This window comes from Pan paniscus, chromosome X, assembly GCF_029289425.2.
Source record: "Pan paniscus chromosome X, NHGRI_mPanPan1-v2.0_pri, whole genome shotgun sequence".
NCBI lineage: Eukaryota > Metazoa > Chordata > Mammalia > Primates > Hominidae > Pan > Pan paniscus.
The window spans coordinates 941,525-963,569 of NC_073272.2; positions in this window are offsets into that span (position 1 = coordinate 941,525).

Consider the following 22,045-nt stretch of genomic DNA (forward strand, 5'->3'; position numbering starts at 1 on the left):
CGATCACAGCCATCAAACAAAAGAGCGGGCTCTCTTCTCCTGACGGATGCGAGAGCCGCTGACACCGTCTCGTGACGCTGATACAGATGGCTTCTGCAGACAGACTGAATTAATTTGACAGTAAATAGGGGGTAGCGGTGACTGCCTTCTTTAAATATCTATTTTTTAATTGCACCTGAGCAGGTTTTATTTTTGCCCTTCTGGGGATTGCTGGCAAAGCATTTGGTGGTCTTATTAGCCATGCACTCTCCTCCCATTTCACGTTACAGCCCTGGGCACAGGTGTGTCCATGCACACACACACATACTGTCTCTCACACACACACAGACGCATGCATGCATACAGCAAAGTTGTTTTTTATTGTTTGTTTGTTTGTTTGCTGTGTGTAAATAGAGCACGTGCACAAAGACACTTTCTGCTGTTTTATCGTTTGCATGCTAATTGCTTGAAAGCAATGCGTTTTTTCCCCTCTCTTCCCAGCCCCCTCCTCCCAGAATCCATCCCCAACACCCAAAGCTGAACAGATGCGTTCATTATGGTGATTAAGAAATTCTCCCATCTTTTTGCCTCGATGTGTTTATTAAATTAATGAGGGATGAGACAGATGAATCTGTGCACTCAGGGTACAACCAGGCAAAAGCCACGGGTGTATTTCACGGGGCTGGGTACTCTCTGCCATGCTCACATCGTAATTGGCTTAATGGATTTTCCGTGATGCAGAATGTCTCTTTCCTCCTCTCTCAGGCAAACTAATTACAGCTTTTTACATTAAATTCTAATAGATTTCAATTTATCTCTTCTAAATTATCACAATAATTACAGTAATAAATTAAGCACGTTGACACCATTCATCAACACACTTTGGGTCTGCCGTTACAGCAGCGTGCTGTGGCACAGGCTGACTAAATAGACCTGCTGGCTGAGGATGATGGGGGCGGCGCTGGGAGAGAGTGTGTGTCTGTGTGTGTGCGAGCAGATTTGTGATGTTTTTCTGAAAGTCTGCAAAGAGTTCTCCCAAAAGAGAGTTGCATTAAAGGGTACGAATATTTAGAGAGAATCATTTTGTCTTCTCTCAAGTTCCCTGGTTAGTTGGTTGTTTTTATTTTTTTTAGACGGAGTTTCACTCTTGTTGCCCAGGCTGGAGTGCGGTGGCGCAATCTCGGCTCACTGCAACCTCCGCCTCCCGGGTTCGAGCGATTCTCCTGCCTCAGCCTCCCGAGTCGCTCGGATTATAGGCATACGCCACCACGCTCGGTTATTTATTTATTTATTATTGATTGATTGTTTTGTATTTTTAGTAGAGACAGGGTTTCACCACGTTGTCCAGGTGGCTCTCGAACTCCTGACCTCAGGTCGTCTGCTCGCCTCAGCCTCTCAAAGTGCTGGGATGACAGGTGTGAGCCTCCGTGCCCGGCTTTTTTTTTTTTTCTTTCCTATTTCCCCAGTGGGTCTGATTCCCCTGCCTCAGCCTCCCGAGCAGCTGGGACTACAGGCACCCACAACCACACCCGGCTAATTTTTGTAATTTTAGTAGAGACGGGGTTTCACCATGTTGGCCAGGCTGGTCTCGAACTCCTGACCTCAGGTGATCTGCCCGCCTCTGCCTCCCAAAGAGTGTGTTCATGTCTCACCAGCACAAATATGTAATCAACCGTGTCCCCTTTGCAGAGTAAGGTGGCCATGAGGTTTCAGGTATATTACCGGATCCTTCTATTCCATTTTAACGACCTCCCATTATTTCTGCAGAGAAGGTGAAAGTTCCCCTTCAACATCCTTCATCAGAGCCATCGCCCCCCAACTCCGCTCGCCACTGCCACCCGGACGTCAAATCCTAGAGAGACTTCACATGGCCGGGAGAGGCCTTCCTGGCTTTCTTTGTCACTCCACGCCGTATCCGAGTGTCACACGTGGCCCACCTGTGAAGTTCCTGGCCGGTGCTGACATAAATGGTAACCGGGCCGATGGCCTGCGATTGTCAGAGATTGATTTAGACAGGTGACTTCTTCTGCTTTGTAAGGTAATGAGACCGAACTTTCAGACTAACTTTCCAAACTCTGGAGGTGATGGCTTCAGTGCAGTCAGTTGACGTAAAAGTTTATTGGCAGGTCGCGGTGGCTCACGCCTGTCATCCCACAACTTTAGTAGAGACAGGGTTTCACCATGTTGGCCAGGCTGGTCTCAAACGCCTGACCTAATGTGATCCACCTGCCTTGGCCTCCCAGAGTGCTGGAATTACGACCGTGAGCCACCACGCCTGGCCCAACAAAACTTATTTAATTTTTATTTTATTTGTTTATTTTTTGAGACAAGAGTCCCACTCTGTCACCCAGGCTGGAGTGCAGTGGCGCAATCTCGGCTCACTGCAACCTCCGCCTCCTGGGTTCAAGCGATTCTCCTGCCTCAGCCTCCCGAGTAGCTGGGACTACAGGTGCCCACCACCACACCTAGCTCATTTTTGTATTTTAGTAGAGACAGTGTTTCACCATGTTAGCTAGGCTGGTCTCAAACGCCTGATCTCAAGTGATCCACCTGCCTTGGCCTCCCAGAGTGCTGGGATTACAAGCGTGAGCCACCACGCCTGGCCTAACAAAACTTATTTTAAATTAAGTTTCCAATTAAACTTATTGGAACACAGGCATGTGGTAAAATCTAAAATTTAATTTAAAATTTAAAAGCATTCCAATTAAAGTGAAATTAAATGCAACTAAATTGAAAATAAAATTAAAATGTATAATTTAGGGCACGGTGGCTCATGCCTGTAATCCCAGCACTTTGGGAGGCCAAGGCATGTGGATCACCTGAGGTCAGGAGTTCAAGACCAGCCTGGCCAACATGGTGAAACCCCGTCTCTAATAAAAATACAAAACTTAGCTATGCATGGTGGCAGTCACCTGTAGTTTCAGCTACTTGGGAGGCTGAGGTGGGAGAATCACTTGAACCCAGGAGGGGGAAAGGTGGGTGTGATGGCTGGAGCCCCAGCAGCTGTTTCTGACTCTGAGGTGTTGCTGGAATAGACATAGGGGAAGCTTGACATTCTGCACCCATTTCTGCTTATTGCTGGGAGAAAGGTGGGTGTGAGGGCGGGAGCCCCAGCATCCACGTTGGACTCTGAGGCAGTGCTGGAATTGACATAGGGGAAGCTTGCCATTCTTCACCCATTTCTGCTTCTTGCTGGGGGAAAGGTAGGTGTGAGGGCTGGAGTCTCAGCAGCCACCTTGGACTCCAAGGTGATGCTGGAATGAATATATGGGGAAGTTTGCCATTCTTCGCCCATTTCTGCTTCTCTTTGGGGGAAAGGTGGGTGTGAGGGCTGGAGCCATAGCAGCTGTTTTGGATGCTGAGGTGATGCTGGAATGAACACATCGGAGAGCTTGCCATTCTTCAGCCATTCCTGCTTCTTGCTGGAGGAAAGGTGGGTGAGAGGGCTGGAGTCTCAGCAGCCACCTTGGACTGTAAGGTGATGCCGGAATGGACGTAGGGGAAGCTTGACATTCTTCAGCCATTTCTGCTTCTTGCTGGTGGAAAAGTGGGTGTGAGGGCTGGAGCCCCAGCAGCTGTTTTGGACTCTGAGGTGACACTGGAAGTGAAAATCTCATATGCAGAATCCTGGGTCCTGGGAGGAGCACACAGTCCTGGGGTGGCTTCTGCAAGTCCTCCTTTTTCTTCTTCTTCTTCTTCTTTTTTTAATTGAGATGGAGTCTCACTCTGTCGCCCAGGCTGGAGTTCAGTGACGTGATCTCAGCTCACTACAGCCTCCACCTCCCAGATTCAAGCGATTCTCCTGCCTCAGCCTCCCGAGTAGCTGGGACTACAAGCATGTGCCACCATGCCTGGCTAATTTCTGTATTTTTTTTTTTTTTTTTTGAGACAGAGTCTCGCTCTGTTACCCAGGCTGGAGTGCAGTGGCACGATCTCAGCTAATTTAAAAATTAGCCAGGTATGGTGACACATGGTTGTAGTCCCAGCTACTCGGGAGGCTGAGGTAGGGGGATCGCTTGAGCCCAGGAGGTTGAGGCTGCAGTGAGCTATGATATCTCAACCCTTTGGGAAGTGGAGGTGAGAGGATTACTTGAGGCCAGGAGTTCGAGACCTGCCTGGCCAACATAGCAAGACCCCATCTCTACAAAAAAAATTAGCAGAGCATGGTGACCTGTTCCTGTAATCCCAGCTACTTGGGCAGACAAGGTGGGTGAATCACTTGAGCCCAGGAGTTCAAGACCAGCCTAGGCAAGATAGTAAGACCCTGTCTCTGCAAAAAATTTAAAAGTTAGTCAGGTATGGTGATGCATAGTTGCAGTTCCAGCTACTCGGGAGGCTGAAGTAGGGGGATCACTTGAGCCCAGGAGGTTGAGGCTGCAGTGAACTATGATATCTCAACCCTTTGGGAAGTGGAGGTGAAAAGATTGCTTGAGGCCAGGAGTTCAAGACCTGCCTGGCCAACATAGCAAGACCCCATCTCTAAAAAAAAAAAATAGCCGAGCATGATGAACTGTTCCTGTAATCCCTCTGGGCTACTTGGGCAGCCAAGGTGGGTGAATCGCTTGAGCCCAGGAGTTCAAGACCAGCCTATGCAACATAGCAAGACCCTGTCTCTGAAAAAAACTTAAAAATTAGCCAGGTATGGTGATGCATGGTTATAGTCCCAGCTACTCAGGAGGTTGAGGTGGGGGATCGTTTGAACCCAGGAGGTTGAGGCTGCAGTGAGCTATGATATCTCAACCCTTTGGGAAGTGGAGGTGAGAGGATTACTTGAGGCCAGGAGTTGAAGACCTGCCTGGCCAACATAGCAAGACCCCATCTCTACAAAAAAAATTAGCCGAGCATGATGAACTGTTCCTGTAATCCCAGCTACTTGGGCAGACAAGGTGGGTGATTCACTTGAGCCCAGGAGTTCAAGACCAGCCTGGGCAAGATAGTAAGACCCTGTCTCTGCAAAAAATTTAAAAATTAGTCAGGTATGGTGATGCATAGTTGCAGTTCCAGCTACTCGGGAGGCTGAAGTAGGGGGATCACTTGAGCCCAGGAGGTTGAGGCTGCAGTGAACTATGATATCTCAACCCTTTGGGAAGTGGAGGTGAGAAGATTGCTTGAGGCCAGGAGTTCAAGACCTGCCTGGCCAACATAGCAAGACCCCATCTCTAAAAAAGAAAAAAATAGCCGAGCATGATGAACTGTTCCTGTAATCCCTCTGGGCTACTTGGGCAGCCAAGGTGGGTGAATCGCTTGAGCCCAGGAGTTCAAGACCAGCCTATGCAACATAGCAAGACCCTGTCTCTGAAAAAAACTTAAAAATTAGCCAGGTATGGTGATGCATGGTTATAGTCCCAGCTACTCAGGAGGTTGAGGTGGGGGATCGTTTGAACCCAGGAGGTTGAGGCTGCAGTGAGCTATGATATCTCAACCCTTTGGGAAGTGGAGGTGAGAGGATTACTTGAGGCCAGGAGTTGAAGACCTGCCTGGCCAACATAGCAAGACCCCATCTCTACAAAAAAAATTAGCCGAGCATGATGAACTGTTCCTGTAATCCCAGCTACTTGGGCAGACAAGGTGGGTGATTCACTTGAGCCCAGGAGTTCAAGACCAGCCTGGGCAAGATAGTAAGACCCTGTCTCTGCAAAAAATTTAAAAATTAGTCAGGTATGGTGATGCATAGTTGCAGTTCCAGCTACTCGGGAGGCTGAAGTAGGGGGATCACTTGAGCCCAGGAGGTTGAGGCTGCAGTGAACTATGATATCTCAACCCTTTGGGAAGTGGAGGTGAGAAGATTGCTTGAGGCCAGGAGTTCAAGACCTGCCTGGCCAACATAGCAAGACCCCATCTCTAAAAAAGAAAAAAATAGCCGAGCATGATGAACTGTTCCTGTAATCCCTCTGGGCTACTTGGGCAGCCAAGGTGGGTGAATCGCTTGAGCCCAGGAGTTCAAGACCAGCCTATGCAACATAGCAAGACCCTGTCTCTGAAAAAAACTTAAAAATTAGCCAGGTATGGTGATGCATGGTTATAGTCCCAGCTACTCAGGAGGTTGAGGCTGCAGTGAACTATGATGGGGCCATTGCACTCCAGTCCGCGTGACAGAGCAAGACCCTGTCTAAAAAAAAAAATTAGAAAGGATCTTTAAAAAGGCATAACAGAAAGACAGAGAGGAGTGATGCTTTAACATTCATGCAAGATGGTTAGAAATCCAAAGGGGAGTGAAAAATCAGGATCGAGGCAGGCGGCTCACACCCATGGAATCTGCAGCCACCCCCAAAAAACCCACATGGGCTGTGCCCTTTGGAAGCTCCAGGAGCAAGCGGCCCCCACGCCGGCTTCCTCATCCCTCTGTGGCGTTGGTTGTTGGGCATTTGAAATTGCAAGGTGTCCGCCTGCATTCCATCACGTGCCACAGAAACAAAAGGAGCAATCTCTCTCCCCTGATGGAAGCCAACAGCTGCTAAGAGGCCCGGAATGAGTGTGAGGAGATGATGAGCCTAGAGACCTGCTCCAGGATCAGGCAGCCGCCGCGTGGGAATGAGCCGGTCAGCAGGCATCTGCCATCATTGCTCCCCAAAGCAGGGTTTCCCCAGGTGCCCTCAGCCCCGCCCAGCCTCAAGGGTGGCTCTGAGACCACTGTGTGCTGGAATCTGCTGGAAAGAAGGTGGCTGGCTGGAGAGGGTCATGGCTGGATGGGCACCTGGTAGCCTGTGGCCTTGGCCTGGGTTCAGGGAGGGTGTGGGCAGAGGGCAGGAGGAAGGTGGGGAGGAAGACACAGCAGGAGAAGGAGTAGGTGAAGGGAGCCAGGCTGGGGGAAGAAGAGGACGAGGAGGAGATGGAGGAGGAGGAGATGGAGATGGAGAAGTTAGAGGAGGAGGAGATGAGAAGTTAAAGGAGGAGGAGATGGAGAAGGAGGAGATGGAAGAGGAGGACGAGATGGAGGAGGAGGAGATTGAGGAGGAGGAGATGGAGAGGAGGAGAAAATGGAGGAGGAGAAGATGGAGGAGAAGGAGGAGATGGAGGAGGAGGAGATGGCAAAGGAGGAGATGGTGGAGATGGAGGAGGAGATAGAGGAGAAGGAGGAGATGGTAGAGATAGAGGAGGAGGAGAAGATGGAGGAGCAGATGGAGGAAATGGAGAGGGAGGAGGAGATGGAGATGGAGGAGGAGGAGCTGGAGGAAGAGCAGACAGAGGAGATGGAGATGGACGAGGAGGAGAGGGAGGAGGAGGAGATGGAGGAGGTGGAGTAGATGGAAGAGGAGGAGGAAGAGATGCAGGAGATAGAGGAGGAGGAGCTGGAGGAAGAGCAGATGGAGAAAGAGGAGACAGAGGAGATAGAGATGGAAGAGATGGTGGCGGAGGAGGAGGAGATGGAAGAGGAGGAGGAAGAGATGCAGGAGATAGAGGAAGAGCAGGAGGAGATGGAGGAAGAGGAGACAAAGGAGATAGAGATGGAGGAGATAGAGGAGGAGGAGAGGGAGGAAGAGGAGATGGAGGAAGAGGAGACAAAGGAGATAGAGATGGAGGAGATAGAGGAGGAGGAGAGGGAGGAAGAGGAGATGGAGGAAGAGGAGACAAAGGAGATAGAGATGGAGGAGATGGAGGAAGAGGAGACAAAGGAGATAGAGATGGAGGAGATAGAGGAGGAGGAGATGGAGGAAGAGCAGATGGAGAAAGAGGAGACAGAGGAGATAGAGATGGAAGAGATGGTGGCGGAGGAGGAGGAGATGGAAGAGGAGGAGGAAGAGATGCAGGAGATAGAGGAGGAGGAGATGGAGGAAGAGGAGATGGAGGAGAGTGGGGAGATTTTCCTGCTCGAAACAGCACTCAGCTTTGGGTGTGGTGATCAGCACCACGTGTTACTTTGTTTGACAAACATGCTTCAAAAAAAAAGAAAAGACACAGGAACGTGATTTCTACACAATATTTTAAAATACCACTGTCAAGAATTAATCACATGCAAACAGATATTGTTTTCTGGACTTAAACAACTTTGAAAATGTCACATAATGTTGCTTTTCTGTATGGTTTTTTATTCCTTTTAAGTTTTATTCCAATGAGGTTTTAAGAGCGGTAAGTTGCATAAATATCATATCAAGGTATTATAAGTAACTACATTTAAAATCACAAATCTGTGATCAGAAATGTGAAGTTTGATCCAGATGAACAGGGACTCTCAAAGGGCACAAAACAACCACTCGTGAGGATCTGATTCAAATGCAAAATTGACCCCTGCAATTGAAACCACAGTTACAATAAAAAGATATCCTAAACCAATTGAAACCAAAATTTCCAAAAATATACTTTTTAAAAAGATCAGAAATGAAAAAGTGTGAGTAAAATAAAGCAACTCAGCTAATCTCCTTTGAAAGTGAATTTGGTATGAGATTTGAAGTATGATTCATGGTCTGTGATGCTCCCCGGGTGTGGGTGGAGCTGATTCATGGTCTGTGATGCTCCCCTGGTGTGGATGGAGCTGATCCATGGTCTGTGATGCTCCCCGGGTGTGGATGGGGCTGATCTATGGTCTGTGATGCTCCCCGGGTGTGGGTGGAGCTGATGTATGGTCTGTGATGCTCCCCTGGTGTGCATGCAGCTCATCCATGGTCTGTGATGCTCACCTGGTGTGGGTGGAGCTAATCTATGGTCTGTGATACTCACCTAGTGTGAATGGGGAAGGGCCATGGTCTGTAATGCTCACCTGGTGTAGATGGAGCTAATCCATGGTCTGTGATGCTCCCCTGCTGTGCATGGAGCTGATCCATGGTCTGTGATGCTCCCCTGCTGTGCATGGAGCTGATCCATGGTCTGTGATGCTCCCCTGCTGTGCATGGAGCTGATCCATGGTCTGTGATGCTCCCCTGCTGTGCATGGAGCTGATCCATGGTCTGTGATGCTCCCCTGCTGTGCATGGAGCTGATCTATGGTCTGCGATGCTCCCCGGGTGTGGATGGAGCTAATCCATGGTCTGTGATGCTCACCTGGTGTGGGTGGAGCTGATCTATGGTCTGTGATGCTCCCCTGCTGTGCATGGAGCTGATCCATGGTCTGTGATGCTCCCCTGCTGTGCATGGAGCTGATCCATGGTCTGTGATGCTCCCCTGCTGTGCATGGAGCTGATCTATGGTCTGTGATGCTCCCTGGGTGTGGATGGGGCTGATCTATGGTCTGTGATACTCACCTGGTGTGGATGGGGCTGATCTATGGTCTGTGATGCTCCCCAGGGTGGATGGAGCTAATCCATGGTCTGTGATGCTCACCTGGTGTGGGTGGAGCTGATCTATGGTCTGTGATGCTCCCCGGGTGTGGATGGGGCTGATCTATGGTCTGTGATACTCACCTAGTGTGGACGGGGCTGATCTATGGTCTGTGATGCTCACCTGGTGTGGGTGGAGCTGATCTATGGTCTGTGATGCTCCCCGGGTGTGGATGGGGCTGATCTATGGTCTGTGATACTCACCTAGTGTGGATGGGGATGATCTATGGTCTGTGATGCTCCCCGGGTGTGGATGGAGCTAATCCATGGTCTGTGATGCTCACCTGGTGTGGATGGGGCTGATCTATGGTCTGTGATACTCATCTGGTGTGAATGGGGAAGGGCCATGGTCTGTGATGCTCCCCTGGTGTGTATGTAGCTCATCCACGGTCTGTGATGCTCACGTGGGTCAGGTGTGGGTATCATAGGGCCTATAGTCTGATGCTCACCTGGACCAGCTCTCGCTGCTGCTGAAACAGGGACTCACAGGCATGTCTGCCACGGAACTGTGCCTGGGTTACTTAAGGACTGTGACCACTGACTCATGGAGCTGAGAGCACTTAACTGGTGTGGAGAAAGTGGGTTTTATACATGCATGCTGTGAAAATATTTTTATATCAGAATTAGGAACTAAATGTTATAATTAAACACATCTCTCCAATTAAGTTCTTGGACCAGCTAATTGCATGAGTCCACATAAACTTGCTTTAAAAAATAACAGTAGCCCATTTCACCTTATAGAAACTAAATTACCTCTTTAGCCACTAAGCATATACACAGATTATACCCATTAGCTTTTTATTTTTCTATCTTTACATAATGGAAATGCCTGAAAAATTGAGGGTGAAAAAAACCTTGAGGCCTGAGGTCTGGCTTGAAATTAAGTGTGTTCTGCTCATTGTCACCAATTTTGTCTTAAATTACAAGGTGCAATTTTACATAAACATGAGTGTTAATGTCAAATTCCCCTTGTGGTCTCATTGGTATCTGCTATGTCTGCACAGCCCACAAACACAGGGCCAGGCTGGGCTCAGCATTCAATCGTGACTCTCCTATTTCTTTCTGTGTGTGAACCTGGCAAACTTTAAAAAATAGAATAAATAAAATCGCTCTGTGCCTAAGCTTCCTCATTAGAAAAGTAAAAAGAAAGGCAAAATATTCCTCCAAACATACTTTTAAGAATTAGGCCAGGCGTGGTGGCTCACGCCTGTCATCCCAGCACTTTGGGAGGCCGATGCTGGGGGATCACTTGAGGTCAGGAGTTCGAGACCAGCCTGGCCAACATGGTAAAACCCTGTCTCTACTAAAAATACAAAATTAGCCAGATGTGGTGGTGGGCACCTGTAATTCCAGCTACTCAGGAGTCTGAGGCAGGAGAATTGCTTGAACCCGGGAGGCGGAGGTTGCAGTGAGTTGAGACGGTGCCACTGCACTCCAGCCTGGAGGACACAGCGAGACTCCACGTTAAAAAATAATAAAGATAAAATAAAAAGTATGTAGCTCAACGTGTTCTTCTAGTGGGAGTGTTAAATACGCAATAGCCAAGACATGGAATCAACCTATGTGTCCATCAGTATGTAAGTGAATAAAGAAAACGTGGTCGTAAGACAAGGCCAGGTGGCTCACACTTGTAATCCCAGCACTTTGGGAGGCCAAGGAAGGTGGATCAGTTGAGGTCAGGAGTTTGAGACAAGCCTGGCCAACATGGTGAAACCCTGTCTCTACTAAAAATACAAATATCAGCCCAGCGTGCTGGCGGGTGCCTGTAATCCCAGTTCCTCGAGAGGCTGAGGCAGGAGAATTGCTTGAACCCGGGAGGCGGAGGTTGCAGTGAGCTGAGACCGTGCCACTACCCTCCAGCCTGGATGAGAGAGCGAGACTCTGTCTCCAAAAAACAACAACAAAAAAAGATATCTGTATACATAGATAGGTAGATACAGGTATAGATACTGGTATATAGAGTATACTTTGATATAGATACACATAGACAAATATACGTATAGGAACAGATAGGTACAGATATTGATATACATAGGTATAGCTAAGCATAGACCTACAGATGTATCTGTAGGTATGGATGCAGATATGAATATAGAATATACTTAGACACAGACATAGACATAGCTATACACAGATATAAATACAGATATCCGTGTACCTATAGCTATAATACACATAGTACAGATATTCATAGGCATATATAGGAATAGATACAGACATGAATATAAATAAGTAAAGTTAGGTGTAGCTATATGTAGACATAGGTATAGATATAGAGAAAACACTGAAGTATACTTACATATAGATATATGTAGACACAGATATAATAGGTCGGGATGTATACACAATACTTTTATATACATATAAATAAATAGGTATAAATATATAGATAAACACACAGATATATGTATGCCACGCATATACACATACATAAATTGGACAGCGTAAAATGGGGCTGGAAATTCTTCTCCTGCACATAGAGATTTAAAGAATGCTTTCAGAGACCGGGCGCGGTGGCTCATGCCTGTCATCCCAGCACTTTGGGAGGCCAAGGTGGGAGGCTCACTTGAGGTCAGGAGTTCAAGACCAGCCTGGCCAACATGGCAAAACCCCGTCTCTACTAAAAATACAAAGATTATCCGGGCGTGGTGGTGCGTGCTTGTAATCCCAGATACTCAGGAGGCTGAGGCAGGAGAATCGCTTGAACCCGGGAGGCGGAGTTTGCAGTGAGTGGAGATGGCACCACTGCACTCCAGCCTGGGCGACAGAGGGAGACTCTGTCTCAAAAAAAAAAAAATAAAATAAACATTAAAAAATGAAAACATGCTTTCAGGAAACATGTTGATGATTTTAAAATATGACATGTTGGGACCAGATTCTCAAAAAGCTGAGGAAGTTCACTGTGCCCCTCACTTTTCTGTGAGACTGTCTTGCATTCTTGAGCCATGTTGTCTGGTAAAACTCCAAAAGTCCCTCCAGGGGGTGATTGGCCCACATCGATTTATCTGGGCCAACGTGAAGTTCTCTCTGAAAAACGGGCCTTGACGAGAGACCCCAGAACCTGCTCACAAAAACACTCAAACAGAACCTCGGTTCTCTCTCTCTCATGTAGAAGCACTGTGTCTCGTCCGTTTGAATTTTCCTAAAATTTCACTGGTAAATATCCACAAGGAAAAGAACACAAATCTGGCCCGGCTGCTCTGCCCCAGAGGTTGGAATAAGAAAGCTCGTCTCAGTAACGTGGCCGGGATGTTCCAAGCTCTCGGGCTCAGGAAACGGGTGGTCAATTGGCAGGTGCTCAAGGGCGTCACAGATTTCGTTTTCAAAGACTAATAGTTGATTGTAGAAGGGCACCTGCCCATCTGTGAGGTTAGGCCTGGGAAACAAACCTTGTCTGCTGTTTGGGTTACGGTCACTAACTCTTCAAATCCCACGTTGAGAGACAGAGAGAGAGAGAGAAAGAGAGGAGAGAGAAGGAGAGAGAGAAAGAGGGAAGGAGAGAGAGAGAGACAGAAGAGAGAGGAGAGAGAGTAAGAGGAGAGATAGAAGGAGAGAGAGAGACAGAGGAGAGAAAAGGAGAGAGAGAGACAGAGGAGAGAGAAGGAGAGAGAGAGAGACAGAGGAGAGAGAAGGAGAGAGAGAGACAGAGGAGAGAGAAGGAGAGAGACAGAGGAGAGAGAAGGAGAGAGAGAGAGGAGAGAGAAGGAGAGAGAGAGAGGAGAGAGAAGGAGAGAGAGGAGAGAGACAGAGGAGAGAGAAGGAGAGAGAGAGAGGAGAGAGAAGGAGAGAGAGAGACAGAGGAGAGAAAAGGAGAGAGAGAGACAGGGAGAGAGAAGGAGAGAGAGAGACAGAGGAGAGAGAGGGAGAGAGAGACAGAGGAGAGAGAAGGAGAGAGAGAGACAGGGAGAATGAGAGACAGAGGAGAGAAAAAGAGAGAGAGACAGGGAGAGAGAGAGACAGAGGAGAGAGAGACAGAGGAGAGAGAGACAGAGGAGACAGAAGGAGAGAGAGAGACAGAGGACAGAGAAGGAGAGAGAGAGAGACAGAGGAGAGAGAAGGAGAGAGAGAGACAGAAGAGAGAGAAGGAGAGAGAGAGAGACAGAGGAGACAGAAGGAGAGAGAGAGACAGAGGACAGAGAAGGAGAGAGAGAGAGACGGAGGAGAGAGAAGGAGAGAGAGAGGAGAGAGAAAGAGAGAGAAGGAGAGAGAGAGAACAAGAAGGAGAGAGATAGAGACAAAGAAAGAGAGAAGAGAGAGACAGAAGAGAGAGAAGGAGAGAGAGAGACAGAGGAGAAAGAAGGAGAGAGATGGAGACAAAGAAAGAGAGAAAGAGAGACAGAGAAAGAGAGACAAAGAGAGAAACAGAGAGAAAGAGACAGAAAGAGACACAGAGAGAGAGATAGGGAGGGGGAGAGAGACAGAGAGAGGGAGGGAGGAAGGGAGAAAGAAAGAGGGAGAGAGAGAGGGAGACAGAGGAGAGAAAGAGAAAAAGAGAGACAGAGAGGGAAGGAGAGAAACAAAGAGGGAGAGAGAAAGAGAGAGGGAAAGAGAGACAGGGAAGGAGAGGGAAAGACAGAGAGAGGGAGGAAGGGAGGGAGGGAGAAAGAAAGAGAGAGAAACAGAGAAAGAGAAGAGATGGAGGAACAGAGAGACAGAGAAAGAGAGAGAAAGAGACAGAGAGAAAAACAGAGACAGAAAGAGAGAGAGAGGGAGAGAGAAAGAGAAAAAGAGACAGCCAGAGAGGGAGAGAGAAAGAGAGACGGAAAGAGAGAGGGAGGGAGGAAGGGAGAAACAGAGAGAGAGACTGAGAAATAGCAAAAGAGAAAGAGAAACAGAGAGAGGGAGGGAAGAAGGGAGAAAGAGAGGAAGAGAGAGAGGGAGGGAAGAAGGGAGAAACAGAGAGAGAGACTGAGAAATAGCAAGAGAAAGAGAAACAGAGAGAGAGAGGCAGAGAGAGAAACAGAGAGAGGGAGGGAGGGAAGAAGGGAGAAAGAGAGGAAGAGAGAGAGAGAAAAAGAGAGACAGGGACGGAGGGAGAAAGAGAGAGAGGGAGAGAGACCGATGTCAGCCACTCTCGCGGGTAGCTCTGAGTGTGGTTGTGTGCGCCTCTGTGTGTGTTCCAGCTGTTCACTCCTCCACCTCTGACTGCAAATGTGTGTGTGTGTGTCTGTGTGTGTTTCCAGTATCACCGACTCAACCTCATCCACGTGTAGGGAGCTGTGTGTTTGGGTGTGTAGGTGTTTGTGTCAGTGATATCTCGGATTATTGGTTTGCATAATTATTAGATTAGGGACATCTGGAAGTTAGTGGCAGACAGCTGTTGATGGATCCGGTTAGGCCACGCCTGTGAGGTGAGGACCTGCCTGGGAGCTCCCATTCATTTCTTCACTCATTCTTTCATTCAGATGCCAACACAGCCCGACTCCACTCCAAGAGCTACCGTCAGCTGCAAAGAACCATTCCCTTCCCAGATGGACTTGTAGGACCGAAAGAAATAGCCACCTTCCAGCCGGGCGCGGTGGCTCGCACCTGTCATCCCGGCACTTTGGGAGACGGAGGCGGATGGATCCCTTGAGGTTATGAGTTCAAGACCAGCCTGGCCAACATGGTGAAACCCCGTCTCTACTAAAAATACAAAAATTAGCCAGGTGTGGTGGTGCACGCCTGTCATCCCAGCTACTCGGGAGGCTGAGGCCGGAGAATCGCTTGCACCCGGGAGGTGGAGATTGCAGTAATCAGAGATTTTAGTCTCTCAGCCCTCTGCTTCCCCATGCTGGCAAAGTTCTGAATTTTGGGGTGTTCACCCCAAAATTGGGTTTCACCACCCAGTGAGTTCCCCTTGTCCGCTGCCTAGACAGAGACGATTTATCAAGACAGGAGAATTGCAATAGAGGAAGATTAATTCACACAGAGCTGGCTGTGAAGGAGATGGGAGGTTAATTATGACTGAAATCCGTATCCCTGAACATCTGGGGAGCAGAGTTTTTGTTTGTTTGGTTTTTGTTTTCTTTTGTTTTTGAGACAGTCTCACTCTGTCGCCCAGGCTGGAGTGCAGTGGCGCGATCTCAGTTCACTGCAACCTCTGCCTCCCGGGTTCAAGCGATTCTCCTGCCTCAACCTCCCGAGTAGCTGGGATTACAGGCACCTGCCACCACGCCTGGCTAATTTTTGTATTTTTAGTAGAGACGGGCTTTCACCATGTTGGCCAGGCTGGTCTTGAACTCCTGACCTCAGGCGATCCGCCCACCTCGGCGTCCCAAAGTGCTGGGATTACAGGCGTGAGCTACCATGCCCAGCTAGTTTTCGTATTTGTAGTATAGATAGGGTTTCACCATGTTGGCTAGGCTGGTCTCGAACACCCGACCTCAGGAGATCCACCTGCCTCGGCCTCTCAAAGTGCTGGGATGACAGATGCGTGCCACCATGCCCGGCTAGATTTTGTATTTGTAGTATAGATGGGATTTCACCATGTTGGCCAGGCTGGTCTCGAACACCCGACCTCAGGTGATCCGCCCGCCTCCGCCTCCCAAAGTGCTGGGATGACAGACACGTGCCACCATGGCCCGGCCCAGGAACCAGAGTTTTTAAGGACACTTTGGTGGGTGGGGGGAACCTAATGAGTCAGGAGTGCTGATTGATCAGGGATAAAATCGTCCTGAGTCAGAGCTGTCTTCTTGCGCTCAGTTTGTTCCTGGGTGGGAGACACAAGATCCAATGAGCCGATTTATCCATCTGGGTGGATCTCCTGAGGTCAGGAGTTCGAGACCAGCCTGGCCAACATGGTGAAACACCATCTCTACTAAAAATACAAAAACTAGCCGGGCATGGTGGCACGCGTCTGTAATCCCAGCACTTTGAGAGGCTGGTGGGGGGTGGATCCCCTGAGGTCAGGGGTTCGAGACCAGCCTGGCCAACATGGTGAAATCGCATCTCTACTACAAATACAAAAACTAGCCGGGCGTGGTGGCACGTGTCTGTAATCCCAGCACTTTGAGAGGCTGACGCGGGTGGATCCCCTGAGGTCAGGTGTTCAAGACCAGCCTGGCCAACATGGTGAAATCCCATCTATACTAGAAATACAAAAACTAGCCGGGCATGGTGGCACGCGTCTGTAATCCCAGCACTTTGGGAGGCTGAGGGGGGTGGATCTCCTGAGGGCAGGTGTTCGAGACCAGCCTGGCCAACATGGTGAAATCCAGGGTCTCCACAATATCTCCAGCACTAATCCTAGGAGCACTTTAGTGAGGGCCAGAATCTTGCAGCCTCCATCTACATGACTCGTAAACCATCATCTAATCTTGTGGCTAATGTTAGTCCTACAGAGGCAATCTACTCCCCAGGCAAGAAGGCGGTCTGCTTAGAGAAAGGGCTGTTATCATTTTTTTTTTTTCAGACAGGGTCTCTCTCTGTTGCCCAGGCTGGTGTGTAGTGGTGCGATCTTGGCTCACTGCAACCTCCACCTCCCGGGTTCAAGTGATTCTCCTGCCTCAGCCTCCTGAGTAGCTGAAACTACAGGTGTCCACCACCACGCCCTACTAATTTTTGTATTTTTAGTAGAGACGGGGTTTCCATATTGGCCAAGCTGGTCTTGAACTCCTGACCTCAGGTGATCCACCTGCCTCAGCTTCTCAAAGTGCTGGGATTACGGGTGTGAGCCACCACGCCTGTCCAGTCAAATGCCGTGATTCTATGAGAAGGACATTTTTTTTTTTTTTTGAGATGGAATTTGGCTCCTGTTGCCCAGGCTAGAGTACAGTGATACAATCTCAGCTCACTGCAACCTCCACGTCCGGGGTTCAAGCGATTCTCCTGCCTCAGCCTCCCAAGTACCTGGGATTACAGGTGCCCGCCACCACACCCGGCTAATTTTTGTATTTTTAGTAGAGATGGGGTTTCACCATGTTGGCCAGGCTGGTCTCGAACTCCTGACCTCAGGTGATCCGCCCGCCTCAGCCTCCCAAAGTGTTGGGATGACAGGCGTGAGTCACTGAGCCTGGCCAGTGAAATGCTATGATTCTATGAGGACATTTTTTAAGCTGAATGACCTTTGAGAAGCTGTTTTCTTAGAACCTCTTGCCAGAAAAAGTAACTTCAGGACAAAGCGGTGGGCGGCTGGTTTGGGGCCCAGGGAGGGGGAAGGGCTACAGCTCAGCAGCCTTCCAAGTGACTTGTTTTGAAAGAAATCCCTCCGTTTGAGGGTGTGCAGCACAAAACCGCCGTCTTGCCTGTTGAAGAAACGCCGGGTAAATAGCAGCTTCGGGCTTGTCCAAATTAAGGCATCAGTAACTTTTGCTTATACAATTTGTTGAATAAATAGGGTTGAATCTATTGAATAAATGAGTCAACATAAGCTTTGAAAACAACGTCTGAAGGCATCCTGTTAATGTCTATTTGCATAAGTGGTTAAGCTGTGAAAGGCAGTGGCGGCAGCCGCAAGTCCTAGGGAAAAAAAACAAAAAAAACACAAACCATAAGCAATCAGGCAGCCCAGCTGTTTTCAAATCGTGCCCCCAAGGAGGCTCCAGAAAAACCTGTCGTTTGATTCATTCCGTGAAGACACCAGCTTCCGAGGAGTACCTTATGGACTGAGGGCCTAAGCAAGAGCACCCAGGCTTACAGAGTGTGGCTGAGCTTTTTGTTTTACAGCCCAGAAAAGATGACACTGGCCCCAATGTTTGAAATAAAACACGGCCGGGTGCGGTGGCTCATGCCTGTCATCCCAGCACTTTGGGAGACTGAGGCGAGGGGATCACCTGACGTCAGGAGTTTGAGAGCAGCCTGACCAACGTGGTGAAACCCCATCTGCACTAATAATACAAAAATTAGCCGGGTGTGGTGGTTCATGCCTGTAGTCCCAGCTACTCAGGAGGCTGAGGGAGGAGAATGGCTTGAACCTGGGAGGCGGAGGTTGCAGTGAGCCAAGACCGCGCTACTGCACTCCAGCTGGGGCAAGAAAGAAAGAAGGAAGGAGGGAGGGAGGGAGGGAGGGAGGAAGAAAGGAAGGAACAAGGAAGGAAAGAAATGGACGGAAAGAAAGGGAAGGAAGGGAAGGGAAGGAAGGGAAGGGAAGGAAGGGAAGGGAAGGAAGGGAAGGGAAGGAAGGGAAGGGAAGGAAGGGAAGGGAAGGAAGGGAAGGAAAGGAAGGGAAGGAAAGGAAAGGAAGGAAGAAACGGGAGCACCAAATATTCCCTTCTAAAGTTTGTTTGTTTCCCATGTATGCATTTATTTTTTTGAGATGGGGTCTTGCTATGTTGCCCAGGCTGGAGTGCAGTGGAGTCCCATCATAGCTCAGTGCAGCCTCAACCTCCTGGGCTCAAAAGGATCCTCCTGCCTCAGCCTCTGGAGCAGCTGGGACTACAGGTGCATGCATCACCACACCCAGCTAATTTTTTATTTTTTGTAGAGATGGGATCTTGCTATGTGGTCCAGGCTGGTCTCCAACTGCTGAACTGAAATGATCCTCCCGTTTCAGCCTCTCCTGAGTAGCTGGGACTGCAGGCACACACCACCACACACAGCTAAGTTTCTGGTTTTGTTTTTGAGACTGAGTCACACTCTGTCACCCAGGCTAAAGTGGAGTGCCGTGATCCCCACTCACTGCAACTGTTGACCTGCCCCAGGAGGCAGGACCGAGGGGGGTGATGGTGGCATAGGAGGACCCTGGGAGACCTGGAGAGCTTTCTGTGGGTCCAGACAAACAATGTCAATTTGGGTGTGTGTATGCATGCATGCTAGTTTGTGTGTGTGTGTGTGTGCATGCATGCATGCTTGCTGGCGTGTGTGTGCATGTGTGTATACATTGTGTCTGTGTGTATACATACGTGCTAGTGTATGTGGATGTGTATGCATGCATCTCTGTGTGTATGTATGTGTCTGTGCATGCAAGCTAGTGTGTGTTCATGCATGCTAGTGTAATTGCACACGTGTGTGCATGCTAGTGTGTGTATGTATGCATCTGTGTGCATGTATGTATGCGTCTCTGTGTGTGCATGCATGCTATTGTGTGTGCATATGCGTGTGTGTTTGTGTATATGCATGCTAGTGTGTGTGTATGTAGGCATCTGTGTATGCATGCTAGTATATGTGAACACACGTGTGTGTGCATGAATACTAGTGTGTTTATGTATGTGTGTATGTAGGCGTCTGTGTGTGTATGCATCTGTATCTGTGCATGCATGCTAGTGTATGTGAACACGGGTGTGCATGCTAGTGTGTGTGTATATGCAAGTGTGTGTGCATGCATGCTAGCGTATGTGAACACACGTATATGTATGCTAGTGTGTGCATGCCTGGCTAGTGTATGTGCACACGTGTGTGTGCGTCCATGCAAGTGTGTGTACATGCTAGTGTGTGCATATGCGAGTGTGTTTGTGTGCATGCATGCTAGCGTGTGCATGTATGTAGGCGTCTGTGTGCATGCATGCTACCGTATGTGAACACACATACATGTATGCTAGTGTGTGTGAACACACGTGTGTGTGCATGCATGCTGATGTGTGTGCATGCTAGTGTGTGGGCATATATGTGTGTTTGCATGTGTGCTAGTGTGTGCATGTGTGCATGCATGCTAGTGTATGTGTGTGTGTATGTAGTCGCCTCTGTGTGTATGCATGCTAGTGTGTGCATGTGTGTATGTAGGCATCTGTATGCATGCTAGTGTACGTGAACACACGTATATGTATGCTAGTGTGTGCATGCATGCTAGTGTGTGAACACACGTGTGTGTGCGTGCATGCTGGTGTGTGTGCATGCTAGTGTGTGGGCATACCTGAGTGTGTTTGAGTGCATGCGTGGTAGTGTGTGCATGTGTGTATGCATGCTAGTGTATTTGCGTGCAACTTGTGCGTTTGTGTGCATCCATGCTAGTGTGCGTACATGCTAGTGTGTGCATATGCTAGTGTGTTTGTGTGTATGCATGCTAGTGTGTGCATGTGTGTATGTAGGCGTCTGTGTGCAAGCATGCCAGCGTACGTGAACACACGTATATGTGTGCTAGTGTGTGTATGCATGCTAATGTATGTGAACACACATGTCTGTGCGTGCATGCTGGTGTGTGTGTGCATGCTAGTGTGTGCGCATACATGAGTGTGTTTGCATGCGTGGTAGTGTGTGCGTGTGTGTATGCACGCTAGTGTATTTGCGTGCAACGTGTGCGTTTGTGTGCATGCATGCTAGTGTGTGTGTGTGCGTGTGTGTCATTTTTCCGCCATAATAGAGAGTAGAGAGAAGAGGTGAGATTAGAAAACTTCCTTTAAGCCTTTCAAAAGACCATCTGCCAAACGGTGACTGGGGTTCCGTGTAAACAAAGTGTCTGTGCCGGTTACAAACACATGATCTTACCTATTGTATTGTGTTACAAATGAAAATGAGATTAAGCCACCTACACGGTACCTCTGTTGCATCTTCAATTTGTCATGGAGGCTGAGCATCGCTGGTGTATATTCATCCTGCCTGATGAGCCCTCATTATCTCTGTAGCAGCGGTATACACGGTGCACAGCATAATCAAAGCCTGCGGGTACGTATTAATTATCCTTTTGAATAGTGATGAAATTTTAAAAAGATCTCCTTTAGCTCATATCATCAGCAGATGAAACAAAGGCGCACACAGCTTGTGCGCAGAGGTTCACATGTGTTTTTACATCTGTTCAGGATATTGCAATTTGAAGCTCAACAAGCAGACACTGCGATTAAAGAAGAGGATGAAGGGAGAGAGGGAGAGAGAGAAAAAGAAAAAAAAAAAAAGTCCTGCAATGACAAATAACAAATAGACCCCGCTCCCAGCTCATTGAGGAGAGAGGAAAATGAGTAACTCCTTCTCCAAAAATGCACCATTGCTTTATTTTTGTCTCTCTAAGGGGGATGATTTAAAAGCAAGAATCCATGCCGGCAACGTGAGGTGTGTGGTGATGGGAAGTGCACCTGTTACTCCGAACACCACAGCTCTCCTGCACAAACCTGCAGCTTGCCCTTCTCCCGGCAGCTTCTCTCCTGGGGTCCTGTTTGGGGGTGGGGGTGGGGGTCCCGGAAGCTCAGAGAGAAGGAAGAAGAGAGCTGCCCTTTTCAGAGAGGCTCAGGCGGCGGTCTTTGTTTTGTTGCTTGAATTAGAATGCGGCTATGGGGTGGTCTGTGGGGGGAGCAGAAAGAGAAGGACCCCGTGTGCGCCAAGAGGGAGGGGGTCCTTGGACACTGACAAGCTGTTTCAAGGAACTCCGTCCCCTGGGGTGAGAGAGGGCCCTGATACACAACCGCTTGCATTGAACACGGGACTTGTGAGTTCTGGGTAGAAAAGCTCCTTCCTGTTTGCAGGTATGACCTTAGATTTAAAAAAATAAAAATGCCGCATGCAAATGCAAATGTGCTTTTACTTCTGTGTTTAAAGGGATACAGAGGGTTTGATCAAACCTGCACACTTAAAAGATGCCTTTGAATTATCTTTCAGAAATCAAAATGTAACCCAAAAGCCATTTGAACTATGCAAGAGCTGTACCGTTGAAAGGGTATGTGAAATGTTATTTAACTCAACGGGCCTCACATCCACAGGCGGTCTGTAACATAACCTCCATGTTTCGTAAAAATTCAGTGTTATTTACAAGTGTATGCACCTATGAGGCTGGCTCATTGACAATGAATGAGCGTCTCCATCTCTAGGGTCACCATGAATCAAAAATACGGGATCCAGGGTTGAATCGGGTGCCTTGAATGAAATAAAAATAACATTCATTGAATGATAAAAGCAAATCCTATGGATTTTGCAAAAGTGGGTGCTCACATCGGCAGAAGCATCCGATTCGGAAAAATAAGGCGACCGCTCCTA